Here is a 16187-nt window from a genome sequence, read left to right on the forward strand (position 1 = left end):
TTTTATCACGGACAGAAGACGAGTGTTCTCTCCTTGGAAATCTCTTTCACTGGTCCTCTTCTGAGGGTCATTTCATCACAGCATCTTTGCATTGAAAACCAACTCCATTTTTGTAGGAAGGATTGTGCAGTAGCTCTTGCCTTCTTTCGATCTCCACCACTGTGTATTCTGACGTTGCTTCTGATGTCACCCACTCTTCCTTTCCTTGCCTCCTCATGACTTTGAGGTCTTTCTCCCCGTTTTGATTACATGGAATATTTCTGTTGTTCTTTTGGGCTCTATTTAGTGCTTTCTTTTCTCCAAAACTGCCCTTGTCTTTGAGAACAATGGCCTCTCACCTGCCAGAGGATTCACGCTTCTGTCTGAATTCTCTTTGAATTAATTAGGATATATATATATATATATATATATATATATATATATATATATATATATATAATTAAGTGGGCAGCAGAAGGAAAAGGAGCCCTTTCCAGTGGAATCCATTTGGTCTCTTATACTGACAAAGTCCCAGTGCCAGGAAACTTCAAACACTGATGATAAAGAAAGTTGTCTTCAAAAACAATGTGCATCTAGTTCTGACTTAGGCCCACAAGATTTTGACCCTTCCCAATCATGCAACACTCTCAATTTTGACTATGCAGAAAAATGACATTTAACCTTGTTGTAACTAGACTATTTGACTAAGGATAAAAAAACATGGATGAGGGGCTGGGGGTATGGATAGCAAACTTTAGAGATGAAATTTGAGAGTCAACAAACTCCTACCTGGACCTATTTTCAACACATCTAAGATCCCTCCTTTGAAAATTCCAAGTTCACACTTGGGTCTGTCTTATTTTTTCCTGAATGTTTCTCTTTTTATTAACCCCTATGCTTGAGATCTATGCCTCAAATGAATGACTTCTAATAAATTCCAATTTTGATTCATAATGGATTGACCTGAAATTCTTTCCTGCGGCAAAGTCACAAATCTTGGAATTGCCTGACTATAGAGATCCCTAAGGAGAAGTGGACCACCTTAAGCTGCTTCTAGAGACAGCATGGAGCTGTGTTGCTGTTCTCGCTCCCACCGACACTAACCCTGCACAGGAATCAGTTGTTTGGATGCCTATTTGCTCATAAGGTGAGCGTCTTGAAGGAAGGGACTTTTGATTCTTCTCCATTGGTTTACTATTTTGAAATAAGGTCTTGATTTGTAGTCTAGGCTGTCCTTGAACTCAAGGTTCTGATTCAGCCTTCTGGGTGTGAGGCACAAGTATGAAATCACCACGTCTAGCCTAGCTGATCATTTTATGCCTTCAGTAGATTGTTCAGAACTTAGCGTAGGTTGGTTAACTGAACCCTGTGCTGACATCTCGGCTTGTTATAGATAGGCAAGATTTGGGTGGACACACAGAGTGCTGAGCTTTTTAATTGATGGCATAGGTCCCTCCTGCACAGAGATTGAGAATGGTAGTGCCAATGCAGTCTTTTCATTTTGTTAAGAATTGGTGGTATCGTTGGCATAGATATTAGCATCTTCTGGGCCCTCTGCTCAATTTTATTGCTTAAAATAGGAGTTGTTTGTGAACTCTTTCTTTGAACTTCTCTAAAGAGATAGGATGTCAAAACATAATCATTAACTATACACATTCAATTCTGATTATCTTAGTGAAAATCCCTGGAATCAGCATGTGTCTTTTATTTGAAAGAATTCAAATCATTTCACAAATGTTATTCATTTATCTTCTTCACATTATCTCTGAAAGAAATTCTTCCAGATTGTTTCATTTCATTACCACAAGCTGTTCTTGCAGAATGGAATGCCAGTGGGCATCACACACACAGTGGGAAGGTCTGAGCTCAGCCTGATGATGGGTCCTCGCCAGTAACCATAGGCAGAAAAGTGAGTCTAGTGTTTGCTGGGCTACAGTAGCAAAGATGTAATGGAAAACAATGTCTACACAGTAAAACTCCAGTTAAGGACACTTTTTTTTTTTGGAACCTGCTATTCAAGGAAGAAGTCTCATGTTCTTGTATCACAGGTACAAAAATACCTAACATTCCCATTAAACATTTGCAAAGTGCCCTTGTAAAAGCTGTTTTATTGGTGCTTTGTATAGATAAGACAACTTGACCAACATGGCCCCATAAGAGGCTTAATTCAGCTAGAACTTACTTCCTTTAAATCCTGTATTCTATTCTTCTTGTGACCCCAAGAACTTCAAAAGAAGCATTGCTGGAGCTGTTTTTCCAACTGTGAAGAACAGAAGGGAGAGAAATGTAAACCAGTGTAGATGAAACTTGACTTTTAGTCAAGGCCAAACATGGCCGGCCTTTATTAATCCTTAGATATGAGTTTCTTACCAGAGCTTATGCATATTCCTTCTTCTCATGTTTCCTTAAAGAGATCTAGGCTTGGGTCATAAAGCAAAAGACAGAGAGTCTAAAATGTCATATTTAGCTCAGACCCCAGAGACAAGATGGAACAGTGCCATGTTCTCTGTACTCTGGGCTCCAGCAGCCCCACGATGAGTTAGAGGAAGGGTTTTTCTCCACCGACCTTCATTCCCAGGGATAAGCCCCTACTAATTAGTGTAGATCATGTGCACTGCCCTGAAGCAGGGAATTTGTCACGTGCTACTTGGGGATGGAGGTCAGTGGAGACAATGAACATGGTCTGGATTCTATCTTTCCACACAATATCAAGACAAGAGGCCGCCATTCCCTGTGTTTCAGTAGTCTGTTATTACAGTGTAGGGCACAAAATCCTCCACCAGGGAAGAGGGATAAAACAATTTGAAGGAATTTCCTTCAGAATTTATAACGTGAAGTCCAAGTTCAGTCCCACTTGTGAGCGAACACACAATAGTGGGAGTTGCAAAATGATTTTTAACTCTAATTTTTCCCCTTCTGTCCCGAGATAATATATGACCTACCCCAGGGGACCAATGAGAAACTCAATATTTATATTTTTGGTGGTAAAAGCAAAGCATTGAGACTTAAGTGAGCCTTTGAGACTTGGCAAGGGGTGGGATTGATTTTGAGAAGGAAGAAGCCCTGGAAAGGAAGTGGGGAGGGGAATCAGGGAAACATGGATTAGAAGGCCTGTGTCTGCTACTTCCCAGAGGGCCTGTGGCAGTGTGGGAATGCTTTCAGTGATATGGACCAAATATTTCCTTTGATTAATCTGCATAAAATTCTCTAGCTCTTTAAATGGAAAGGGAACACGAATTCTGAGTCATCTGAATTCCTGACAGAGAATTTTGCTTAGTTTTAGTGGAAGGGATATTTCTGCCAAATACATTTTAAAGATAAACACTGTGGACATGACTGTCCTTGACAGCTGAGATGTGTAGAATATCTACACTGTTTGTGAAGAGGGCAGAAAGTTTGATACCCAAGAGCCTTTAGCCTTGCATACAGCCATTCTTTAGAGTTTTTCAACCTCAGCTCTCTTGACATCTTGGGTGTCCTGTACATTGTAGTATGCCCATCAGAAAATGTCTTCCAAAACTCTGTCAAACTTCTGCTTGAGGCAGAAGTAGGGAATAGAATTAGTTGAAAGTGAAATAAGATATAATTTTGGCAAATGAGAGTTTGTCTTAGGAGAAAAAAATGTAAAGAGGCATAAGAGGCTTACTAGGTGTTCTTCTGCTGGTGACATTAGAGGTGGTTCCTCATAGGTTAGGTCAATTATAGAGTGGGATTATAAAATTATCATAAAATATAGGATGCTCAGGAATTCTTAAATCTCAGGTAAATTATGAACATGGTTTTAGAATGTCTGCCTTAAAATATTTGAGATAATGTTACAGATGCCCAGAACCTTTACCAGTAAGCCACAACCTCATGGCAATACACAGATTAATAGAAATGGATTAGCTTAACATGTAAGAGCTAGCTAGGAATATGCCTGAGTCATTGACCAAGCAGGGTTGTAATTGATAAAGTTTCTGTGTGATTATTTGGGTCTGGGTGGCTGGGAAAACAACCCACAGACTCTGCTTACATCTACTGCTGTCGTCCTTGTTCAGCTCCTGTTTAGACAGACATGATGGTGAGATTTTTATGGGTGTAACTATTGACATTACAAGGAGACACCATCTCACAGCAAACTCCTTGAGACTCTGGCTCTTCTAATCTTTCTGCCCTTCTTCCATAATGATCCCTGAGTCTTAGGAGTAGGAGCTGTGGTGTGGGGAACCACAACTCTACATTTTGATTGGTTGTGGTTTTCTGTGATAGCTTCCATCTGTTGCAAAGAGAAGTTTCTTTGATGAGGGTGACTTTTTTTTTCTTCTTCTAATAAGGTGAAGTTTAAATAAACACACCACATGCCTTGGCCTCCTCTCCTCTGGTGGCTTGATATAGGACGGAAATCAGAGTTGACCTCATCGGCCTCTGAGGCAGTAAAAGTATGTGCTCCCAGTGGGAACAAGTACAGGCAAAACACAGACCAAGTGACTTAAATGATATTTTCTTTTATTTTTTGGATATAAATATGGAAAATTAAAAAAATGAAGTATTCAGCCAACTATGAGTTATGCTATGAGTTTTCAAGGAGACTGGGTTGGTTTTCTGGTTTGTTTTTTCTAATGAAATATTTATAATATTACATATTTTATTTGGCCTCTAATAGACTGAACCTAGAAGTGTAACAGTAGAGTTTACAGTTTTTAAAGTGAACATGCTCTCAGCTCTCAAGTTTATTTATTTAAATAAGTCAAAATTTAATGTCGTTGTGTAAGAGGAATATAGAGATATTCAGATACAGATATGGGTAGATATAGATGTGTGTGTGTGTGTGTGTGTGTGTGTGTGTGTGTGTGTGTGAGAGAGAGAGAGAGAGAGAGAGAGAGAGAGAGAGAGAGAGAGAGAGAGAATATGAAATGTTTTAGATTTGCTTGCTCTTTTAGATCGTTGGTCTTAACTTCTGGCAACAAGTTGCTTCATAAATTAAAACAATATTGCTCAAAGGATTCAAATATGCTTTTAAAACTGTTTATGCAGTGATATGTCTGCCTATGTGTGATATTTATTAGTGTTACTTATTGTACAACTCATAAGAGTCATTTGAGTGTATTTTTAGGGTTCAACAATACTGCTGTTTGTGGAGTCAAGAGTCCTTAATTAAATAATTAATTAATTAATTTATTTATTCTTTCCTTCCTTTCTTCCTTCCTTCCTTCCTTTGCATTGTTCACTACATCTAGAAAGATTCATATTATTTGTGCATAGAATGATTTATCCTTACATTTCATCTGATTAAAAAGTGAAATAAAGAATTTTAGGATTACTTTGATAAACCTGATATCTATTAAAGGTGGCAGCATCCTCATGTCATTACAGTGTTCTACTGTGTCAAATCCAGCTCAAAGCCACTTGACAAACTGTCTCCCACAAACATTGTATATGCAGTTGAAGATCTTTGCTGAGCATCCCAAACACAGCTGAACTAATCCTCTGAACCAGGGCTGTGATGAAGCTATAGGCAATGGAACTGTTGTCTTTGTGAAGACTAGAGAACAAACCGCGTGTATGGGAGACTGTTTCTTTCATTAAAACCCCATTTATTTTAACCAAATTATCAAGCCAATTCAAGCCCCCTCCAAATCTATATATTTTTTTCACTTCTACCACAAAATCAAAGAGGGAAAGAAACTGCTCGTAGGTACTCTCTCCAGGATTAAAATATCACAGATTCAATAGTGACACTTCTTAGTTCCTGTCAGGTCTCCTTACTGCTTCTCACTGCTCTGAGGCAGGAAGGACAGAGCACCATCTGGGAGAATTGGTAGATTGTCAGACAAACTGCAGGAGTGATCAGCCAGGGCCTTGGCCTCTTATTCATACACTGTATCAGGGGCTTCAAGAAGCTTGCATTTCTGAGAAAATGGATGCTGTTATTATGACCAGGGGTCACCTACTGACATTCTCATGGAGAGGTGTTTTGATTTCATACTTTCAGATTGTTTTCTTAGAAGTTCTTGCAATCGTTTCTGTTACTTCTTAATTAGTTACACATTTAAGTCCCATGATCAGAATGTTCTTAAGTTGACATGAACCCACCAGTGTTACATTGCATATTATGCAATGAGAACAAGATATTATAAGGAAAGTAATAAGTAAGTGGCATGCTAGTATCCATGAAAAGTTCTGTATTATTTTGCTTATTCTAATTGCATGGCAAATTTAGTTAAGTAGTTGTTAGCCAATGGCTATGTCTAAATGTTCATATTCTGACCACACAGCCCGAAAGTAGAGTAGTAGATGCTTCTGCCGCTAGCACACCTGGAACTTAACATCATGCTAGGTACATTTTATCAAACAAATTTATAAACTATACGGTGTCTGTGCTTTCAGAAAATTCAAACTCTAAGATGTAAAACTTTGCGGTTTCTTGTGTTTTAAATAGTGTCCTGTTTTCTATTTTCCTTCTTGGATGTTTTTATTTTAATTATGAGGGCAAAATGGTCCACCCAACAGGTATTTGCTTCACCAACGTTTCTCTGGTTACCAGTGCAGGATGAGCTATGGCGAGTGGAATGGGTCTGTCCCCACTTCCAGTCCTGAAATGGATTGCACATTTAGGAGTAGAATCCTGATAAGTAGGTTGGTTTGAATTTCGTCAGTATTTATCCTTATGCCCAGGTAGAGTTATAGATACAGCCATCAAAGTTACACACAGGGTAGGACATAAAATCCCAATTTCCTGAATGGCTCTGAGTTGGATGTCTTGCCCATAGGTGGAAACATCCCCAATGTGAATGAAAAAGCAAAATTTTGTGGAACAATGGAACCATGATGCTACTGAAATTTATATGCCCTGTTACATGCTTACTCTGTAATCTAATTCTTTATTGAGGACACCATGACCATATAATAATTCCACTGACTCATAGGTCCTCTGGTAATTGAATCTTCTATTGAGGACACCATGCTCATATAATAATTTCTCTGACTCATAGGTCCTCTCTCCTATGTTAGAATTAAATTCAGCCTACTCCTATGCTTGCGTGAATGAACCACAGTAAATTAATGCAGAAATGATTCTCACAAAAGAAATAAGGTTGATTAATAATATCCTCACATTTTAAAATCATTTCCATGTAAATTTTTAGACTTACCGAAGGGAGTTTTCATACATTTTTCATCCAGTCTTCCTATAACTGTCAAAGTGAAGAACTTATCATGGCAACATAAGCCTTCTAGAATAAACTTTAGTGGACATCCAGGTTTCCTCAGAACGCTGATGTCTTTCTGGGTCCTGCACTGACCTTTTATTTATTGTGCCTCCTTCTCTCCTTGGATTCATGACAAATCTTCCATCTGCTCTCACATTATATATGACTGTGATGACGCTGAAGAGTGTCAACCAGGTCGCTTTGCAGACTGTCCCTCCGTTTGAGTGTATCTGATTTTCAAATTATTGTTATTATATGATTATAAAGAAGTTACACATTCTGAAGAATACCTCTCTCTTCATGATTGATGAGTTTTAGGGGAAAAATACTATGTGATTCTGCCAATATCTTGTTTCTCATTAAATTTCACCTTCTAATTTTCACATCCCTCAGTGTACTTGTCTGAAATGAGTATTACTTTGATATTTTATGGGTCATGAGATATAAACTCCCGTGCTTACTTTCCAGGCAAAGGTCACCTGACATGTCCTCAAGGAATTAAATCATGCTGACTGGAGGGGCCATAGCACAACTGAGACTATGATAATTTGATTGAGAGCAATCAGACTTTCTATACCTTTATCAGAAACAGAATATAATGGCAATTGCCAGGATCAATACAATTGTAGTTGCCAGGATACAATGCATTTGCAAGCTATACAGGGTACACAAGATTAATGTCTAAGATCAATTGCCTTTCAAGTCTCCATGTTTTCTTGACTTCTAAGGGAACATACAAAGAAACGCAAAATAGCCTGAACTCTTCACTGTCTGAGGAAGAGCATTGGTCTCTCAGGCACTGGAAAGTACATTGTAACCAAGGAGCCATGGATTCTAACCCGAAAAACCCATGATGCATGTCTATCAAGGCAGCTAGGCCAAGCCAAGTCTGTGGTTCTTTGCAATGAGATATTGTATTCATCAGTTGTACACAGGCTGATTGTAATTCTGCAAGACACGGTTATTTCCGTTTTTATTTTAACTCACTGTAAAAATATAAAAATCATCTATTGATGTCAGTATGGATGCATACAGTTTTTAAAGTTTTATTTTTAACGTTCATCAAGAGATAGCAATCAAGTTGGGGATTTAGTCACAGACATTAATTTTTTTTAAATAACCAATTCACTATACTGTCAGCCTCTCCATCAAACTTGATGAAAAATTCAAACAAATATAATTTGCTAACTTTTAAACATCTTGTCTGTTGGCGAAAGTCTAAACCAAATTGAAACACTGAGAGTGTGACTGCGGGTTTTCTGTGACATTTCCTTCGTACAGCGAGGATGTAAGGAATGACCTGGGATGCAAATATTTCCTTCTTTCCTCTGTAAAAGTCCTGCATGCTGGCCCCTCTCACAAACCATTGGCAAAATACAGCGGAAACCTGCTATCTCCAATGGAAACCGCAGTCCACCAAGATGGCTGACTATTATGGTTCAGCTGTGCCAACAACAGTGACCAGAGCGAGAAGGGAAAGCGTGATTCATCATAGAGTGCTCAGGCTTAAAATATTCACAGCCCGTCTGTGTTTTGGACTCAACAGGTGAAAACAGACAGAACAAGTGATATATGCTTCTCTTAGATGAAAGCATTAGACCAGCAGGCTTTGTTCTTGCCTCTAGACACAGTATTTGGCCAGAAGCTTGTAGGGCTATTTCTTATTTTTATTAGGCCTGACTAGCCCACGTTTTCCAAAGATGCCTGATGATCCAGATTAATTGTCAGCTGTGGTTATTGGGTGACATCGCTACAAGGACTGGATGAGCAATTCTGAGAGATGATGATTGCTGTTGACCTAGTGAGTTTTTCTACCTTCTCCCGTGTTATTGTTTGGGTTTTAATTTCCTTCATTAGAATTATATGGCAAAAACCTGGCACCAGAAGAAGTAACATGTTACTAGAAGTAACAAGTAGTTAATAGTCTTGCAAAGTCTGGTAGTCATATTGTCAGCAAAGGTTCTTGCAAATTACAGCTGGTGGGAGAATTTCATCTTGTAGGTAATATTTACGCTGCTTACAGGATTGTGGATGAATTTATCAACACTCTTAGTGCGTTGCATTTTCCTTTTGCAGAAATCAAAGCAATGATGTAAGTATCTCATGGTGGAAGAAGCAGGGGAGTCTGGTTCCCCGAGGGAGACAGTCAGGAAGAGTCAGCAATGCTTGTGATAAGCATGTTTGTGAGACAGATGCCAATGCATTAGAATTCATTGATAGAAATTCCTCAGGCAATCACAGGGCAAGGCCCTGATTGAAATTAATTACCTGAAGGAGCTACACTGTGCATCCTTCAAATGTGCCTATAAAATGGAGTGAAGCCTGGAGTCTCAAGCATAGTTTCTTGAATTCAAGCCTCTCCCTATCAAAGGAATCATTTGGGGATTAATATGACATTGTTGTTGTCTAACTCAGCAGCATATCAGACTCGTTCAAAGTTGTGTTTTGTATTGTGCTGTCTGCTTATATGAATGTTGTTACTACACTGAGCTTCTAGCACATTCTCACCCTGTTTGATGATACCCAGTATGAGCCAAGTATGAGTGTTTGTATGAAAGTGAGCATTTCCCCTGCACTGAACATACATGAAGTCCTACTGTTTTGGTTGGTGGTCTAGTACATTCTCCATGGACTCACATGCAGCCTTCTGATTGATCCTGAGGCCCTTTGAGCTCAACTATTTAAGAGTAGATTTTGTTATGGGTCACAAGGAATGAACAAGGAAGGATCCCCTGTTACCCAAACTTTGTATTTCTGGATATCTTTAGATCCTAAATTCAGAAAGACTTTCTCCTTGTACCTAGACATTTTGTATCAGAACTTTGGCTGTCTGTTTCTCTCTCTCTCTCTCTCTCTCTCTCTCTCTCTCTCTCTCTCTCTCTCTCTCTCTCTCTGGGATGTCCTCATTTTAGCACAAACAAACATTAAGCAAAATGACTTCGTGTCCCAGAAACTTACTCATTCCCACCCAGGAAATTTGTGACAGTCATACAGGGTCAACTGCCAAGTTTTAAGAAAAACGACTTACTGGCTGAAAATTCAGAACCTTAACAAAGTCAAGAAGTCAAGATTTATTAGGTAAATAAAATCCTAGATTTAAAGGCCTAGTTTCCACTTGCCTGTTTCGCTGGCTTAAGTACCCTAAGAATAGATCTGTTGCAAGGCAATAGGAAAATTGAGGTCTTTCTTATTGCTATAAATGTATATAGTTCATTAAAATTCCTATTCATGGAGGCAGGCATGAAGATTGCACGCGCATGTGTTTATGTGTGTGTGTGTGTGTGTGTGTGCACGCGTGTGATCTCCCACTGCTGCTTTGAATGGAAAATGTGCTCAGAAGGAACAAGTTATCTGAGCACCAATGTCCATTGTCACAGCACCGTGAATATACAAATAGAGGCCACTTTGCAGAAGCTTCTGTTATCCAGTGTCAAGCCTTGAGAAGGTTTTATCTGACCCATAGAGAATTGCAGCCACGCATGAAAAGTCTGCTCTTGCTCCGGCTGCCCCGGGGACATTCTGATGCAGTCTGTCAGAGATGTCCTCCAGACTTTTCCTGTATTCATTCTCCATTTCGTGAATCTGGGTCTTAATTAGTCTCTGTTTGTGGAAAATACAATAAATTAACATGAACAATCTGGCTGCCTAGCAAAGACTGTCTCAGGGTAGTATTTAAAAATAGTTTTATTATTTATTTGAGAATTTCATACAATGTATTTTAATTGTATTCACCCTCATCTCCTCCTCTCACCTCCTCCCAGGTCAAATCCCACCTTCCTTTCCCCAGCTTAATATGGCACTTTCAAATTTCTTTTTAATAACCTATTGGTCCCAATTTGTGCTGTTCATCCACTTCTGAGTGTGGGGACACCCACTGGTGTATGGTTACGTTCCCAGGAGCCATACCCTTAGAACTAACTCTTCAGTTGTGGGTGGGTGTTCGTGAGCCTCTTCCCATGCCACGCTAGAATGCTGACTGGCATGAGGTCACACAGGTCCTGTGCAGGCAGCGCCAACTTCCATGAGCTCATGACTGCCGCATCCTGTCCCGTCCAGGGGACACTGCTTTCACTTCAGTCCTCCCAACCTCTGGTTCTTAGAACCTTCTTGCCCTCTCTTCTGCAATGGCCCCTGAGTCTCGGGGTATAAGAGGGTTATGATCTAGACATACCATTTGTGGCCGAGCACTCCATAGCCCTTATTCTCTGTGCTTTTTGACCAGGTGGAACTTTCTACGTTAGCCACCATCCAGTTCACGGGGAAGCTTTTCTTGTGAGGACCGAGAGCCGCACTGATCTACAGGTGGAGAGAAGTTAGGGAGATGTTTGTGCTTAACAAAGTCACAGCGGTGGGTTCACTCCTGGGGACGGTGAGCTTCCCAGCATGGGTTCATGGCCAGAATTTGCAGTGCTTTGCATGTTTCCTGAGGACTGGGTCATGGGTCCAATTAGAAAGAAGTTGGTTACCTTCAATCTGAACATCCCAGAATGGTCTTCACATTGTATGTCAGCTTAAATCCAATTGGGGATCTGATTATCACCTCAACTTGTCTTTGTGATACAATATAACACAGCTAAATATTTTTGGGATTAGGATATAGACACTTGAGGGAACCATCATACATGCCATAATAAAAATCAAGATCCCAGATGGGGCCATTCAGTCTTTTTTCAATGCTGATATACGAATCAAGTGCACAGCCATGTTCCTTTACACAGATGTCTTCTACGGTCTGTGTGAAAGGTTATCTGCAGTTACGATCTTCATAAATGCTAAGAAAAGATGGAGAAACTAAATCCCAGAACAGATACCACTTAGGAAAACGATTTCCAGGATAACTAGTAATCTAGACACAGGCAAAATAAAAACCCAAAAATTCAAACCAAGTAACTGCAGGAATCTTCTTTAAGAAATGATTACATGCCAATTTGAAAAGGCAAAAACTGCCTACCCTAGATTAAATTTTATGACTGAATAAGAGAAGAAGAAACTAACTGGGGACATCGCCTTGGGCTCCTGGGAGCCACTCTAGGTTCAAGTCTCTTGCCAACCCTAAGGTGGCTCCCTTAACTAAGAATTGTGCTTCCGTGCTCCCCTATCCAACCTTCCTTTATCCCAGTCATCCTTTTTCCCCAAGTTCCCCCATTCTCCCCTTCTCCCTTTTCTCTCCCCATCTCCCCTTCCCCCCATCCCACCCCACCCCCAAGATCCCCATTTTCTCCCCGGCAATTTTGTCTACTTCCCATAACCAAGAGGATAACTATATGTTTTTCCTTGGGTTCACCTTCTTACTTAGCTTCTTTAGGTTCACCAATTGTAGACTCCGTGACCCTTATTTATGGCTAGAAACCAATTATGAGTGAGTACATCCCATGTTCATCTTTTTGGGTCAGGGTTACCTCACTCAGTATAGTGTTTTCTATTTCCATTCATTTGCATGCAAAATTCGAGAAGTCATTGTTTTTTACCGCAGCGTAGTACTCTAATGTGTATATATTCCACACTTTCTTCATCCATTCTTCCATTGAAGGGCATCTAGGTTGTTTCCAGGTTCTGGCTATTAGGAGCCCAAGGTGATGTCCCCAGTTAGTTCCTTGGGCAGCTGAGGATAGAAAACCCAAAATGGCCCTATCCTATAGCAATACTGAAGAATATCTTGCATATCATCATAGAACCTTCATCTGGTGATGGATGGAGATAGAGACAGAGACCCACACTGGAGCACTGGACTGAGCTCACAAGGTCCCAATGAGGAGCAGATAGAGGGAGAACATGAGCAAAGAAGTCGGGACCACGAGGGGTGCATCCACCCACTGAGACAGTGGGGCTGATCTATTGAAAGCTCACCAAAGCCAGCTGGACTGTGACTGAAAAAGCATGGGATAAAACCGGACTCTTTGAACATGGCGAACAATGAGGGCTGATGAGAAGCCAAGGACAATGGCACAGGGTTTTGATCCTACTTAATGTGCTGGCTTTGTGGGAGCCTAGCCAGTTTGGATGTTCACCTTCCTATACATGGACAGAGGGGGGAGGACCTTGGACTTACCACAGGGCAGGGAACCCTGACTGCTCTTTGGACTGGAGAGGGAGGGGAAGAGGAGTGGGAGGAGGGGGAGAAGGGTGGGAGGAGGGGGAGGGAAATGGGAGGCTGGGAGGAGGCGGAAACTTGTTATTTTTCCTTTTCTTAATAAAAAAAAAGAGAAGAAGAAAGATGAAATTGAGAAAGACAAAATGGAAGAAAAAAAAGATAGAAGGAAGGGAAACAAGGAGGGAGGAAGGGAGGAGTACCAAAAAGAAAATGGTAAATAATTAATATATATTGTCACACGTTTTTTTAGGCTGGTGCCTGAACCAAGTATGTTACACAATGCCAGGCAAGCACCCTGATAGTACGGTATAGCGCTAACCCTCACTGCTTGTAACTCAACAAGAGTTTCTAAGGTCAGTGAGTAAGAAAAGTCTCACTTGGGTCCCATAGCACACAGGCATGGCTGGATTCCCAGAGGAAAATATTCTAAGTGCTCACAGGCACACAAGAACAGACAACTCTGTCCAAGACCATAACCATGGCTGTCTCTGAGCTTCAGTGCTGGATGGCAGGGACAGCCAAGCTTGCCTTCCTAGTAGCAATCCTTCACCTAAACCCAGCTCTCAAGTTGAGGTGATTTAGTAGGATCTGTGACCACATTGTGGATGCTGGTGGTGTTTGGTACTAAAATAGAGATTCTGTTAAAAGATATTCTTATTAATATTTCTATCAATAGCCAGGAAAAGGAAACCCACAATTAATTAAGTGTAAGATGACACTCAAGAGAGAAATATCCTTGAATGCATAGTGACAGACCATGCAAATAAGTTTGAACCAATACTGACTACTGTCTTAAGCGGCAGTTCTCAACCTGAGGGTCGTGACCTTTTTGAGGGTCTAGTGACTTTTATACAGGGGTCACCTAAGACGACCAGAAAACACAGATATTTACACCACAAATCTTAACAGTAGCAAAATTATAGTTATGAAGTAGCAATGAAAATAACTTTATGGTTGATGGTCACCACAGCATGGAAACCTGTATTAAAAAGTCACAATGTTAGGAAGGCTGAGAACCACTGGCCTAAAAGGATAGGCCGGACATCAAATGATTCTTTTCAGTTTATGATTACTTAGCTTTATTAGGTTTAGCACAAATCACTGTTTTACTTACATTACAAATAATGAGCTATTAATACACATGATTAAAATAGTGCCTTTGAAGGTAACATGGTCCAACTTACAGCTCTGGAAATGTAGAGGCATATATCCTATTTTATGCTGTTATATGCTTTTTAATAGAGCCATCCAACTTGTTGTTTTAACATGTAAGCATATTAGATCAATCATTATAACTCCCAAGAATCCAATATTTTAAATTTATTCAATGTTTTAATTGAGATAGAATTATTTAGATCATACTTCAGTTCTCATCTGAAGCACCAGACCTCTCTATCTGCTAAATGTGGTCTACTCCTTTTAATCTCCAGCTCCTTGTAATCTCTAGCTCTCTGCCCTTCCTAAAATCTATTTTACACTGTCTTTCTCCATAGCTATCATCTCCAGGAATTGATATGTGTAGTGTAGGCACTTGGAATCTATGTGCTGGTTTAATAAGTGGGCAACTGCCCATACATGGGAAGATAACCTCATCTTGAAAGCTCTAGATGGGTAATGAGCTATTTGGGGAGAGGAAGCACAATGAGTCACTTAGGCACCCTATACTCCAGAGATTTGGGAAACCATTTTCCTGCCTTTGGATCCTTGTGTCCAAGAGCAGCAGGACCTTGGGGCGGGGGAGGAGAACAGATTCCCTCCAGCCTTGCTCTTAAGCTAATGGAGCTCAGGCAGTCTTTACCACTCACAGGAAGTGTGCCTGATTACATAGGAAGGAAATTTCATGATATTGAGGAATGAAACTTTATGTGGTTGATCATAGTCAACACTGATTTTGCATACATGCTATTTCTGTCATGTAGCAGCAGAGCTAGAAATCTGGCTAGCTCAAGACTCAAAGCCATTGAACTAAACACAAAATCTACCAAGACAGAATTCTTAAGATTTAGAATTCAAGCCAAGCAGTAGCGAAGCATGCCTTTAATCCCAGCACTTAGGAGACAGACGCAGGTGGATCTCTGGGTTTGAGACCAACCAGCATGATCTACAGAGCAAATTCCAGGACAGCCAAGGCTACACAAAGAATGTTTCAAAACACATGCCCACCCCAAAATAATTTGAAATCTGGTGTCAGCTCCCCCATTACTTCCTGTGTATATGTTTCTCTCTCTTCCTCCCTCTCCCTTTCCCCCTACCCTGTGTGTGTTTAGGGGAGAGGAAGAACATAGTCTTGTTTTCATTTTTACTTTTCCACAGTTATTCAAAAGCTTGAGTGGCAGGGAAAGAACTTTAAAAGCTATAAATCACTGACTATATGTAACTCATTCTGCTCCAGGAAGCCCCCCATAGTGACAGAATCTTTTGCTGTAACGTGAAAGCCAACTGCACTGCAGATTCATTTGTGTGTCAGAATCGGGTTACCAGATGAATTATCCTAATGGTACATCATTGCTTTACACCATACAGATAGCTACAAAAAAATCAAATTATTTATGAAGCTCCTTCAAATACATCATTTCAATGAATAAGGGTTAAGACCAGGCAGCTGGATCGCAATAGGAATGTTTTGCAATACAGACACAATCTTAATTGATTAGCAGCAAGCCTGGAGAAGATATAATTACTTCCCTTAGAAAAAGTACTGCTTTGTCCTGTCATTGATTTTCCTAAATGACAGCGATGAACTACAAATGAAACTTTTACAGGGAGAAATCGGGTGTTTTTCTAACCTTTTAATGGACTTAATAAGTTTATCTGGAAACTTCTTCTTTTGTAAAGATAGCATGTGCCAGGAGCACCCCCTGACAAGAAAAGGACACCTTAGGAAGAAATGTGGTCTCTTTCCATGACTGAAAAAAGAGTGCTCTTGT

This window comes from Microtus pennsylvanicus, chromosome 4 (assembly GCF_037038515.1).
Source record: "Microtus pennsylvanicus isolate mMicPen1 chromosome 4, mMicPen1.hap1, whole genome shotgun sequence".
NCBI classification, from domain to species: Eukaryota; Metazoa; Chordata; class Mammalia; order Rodentia; family Cricetidae; genus Microtus; species Microtus pennsylvanicus.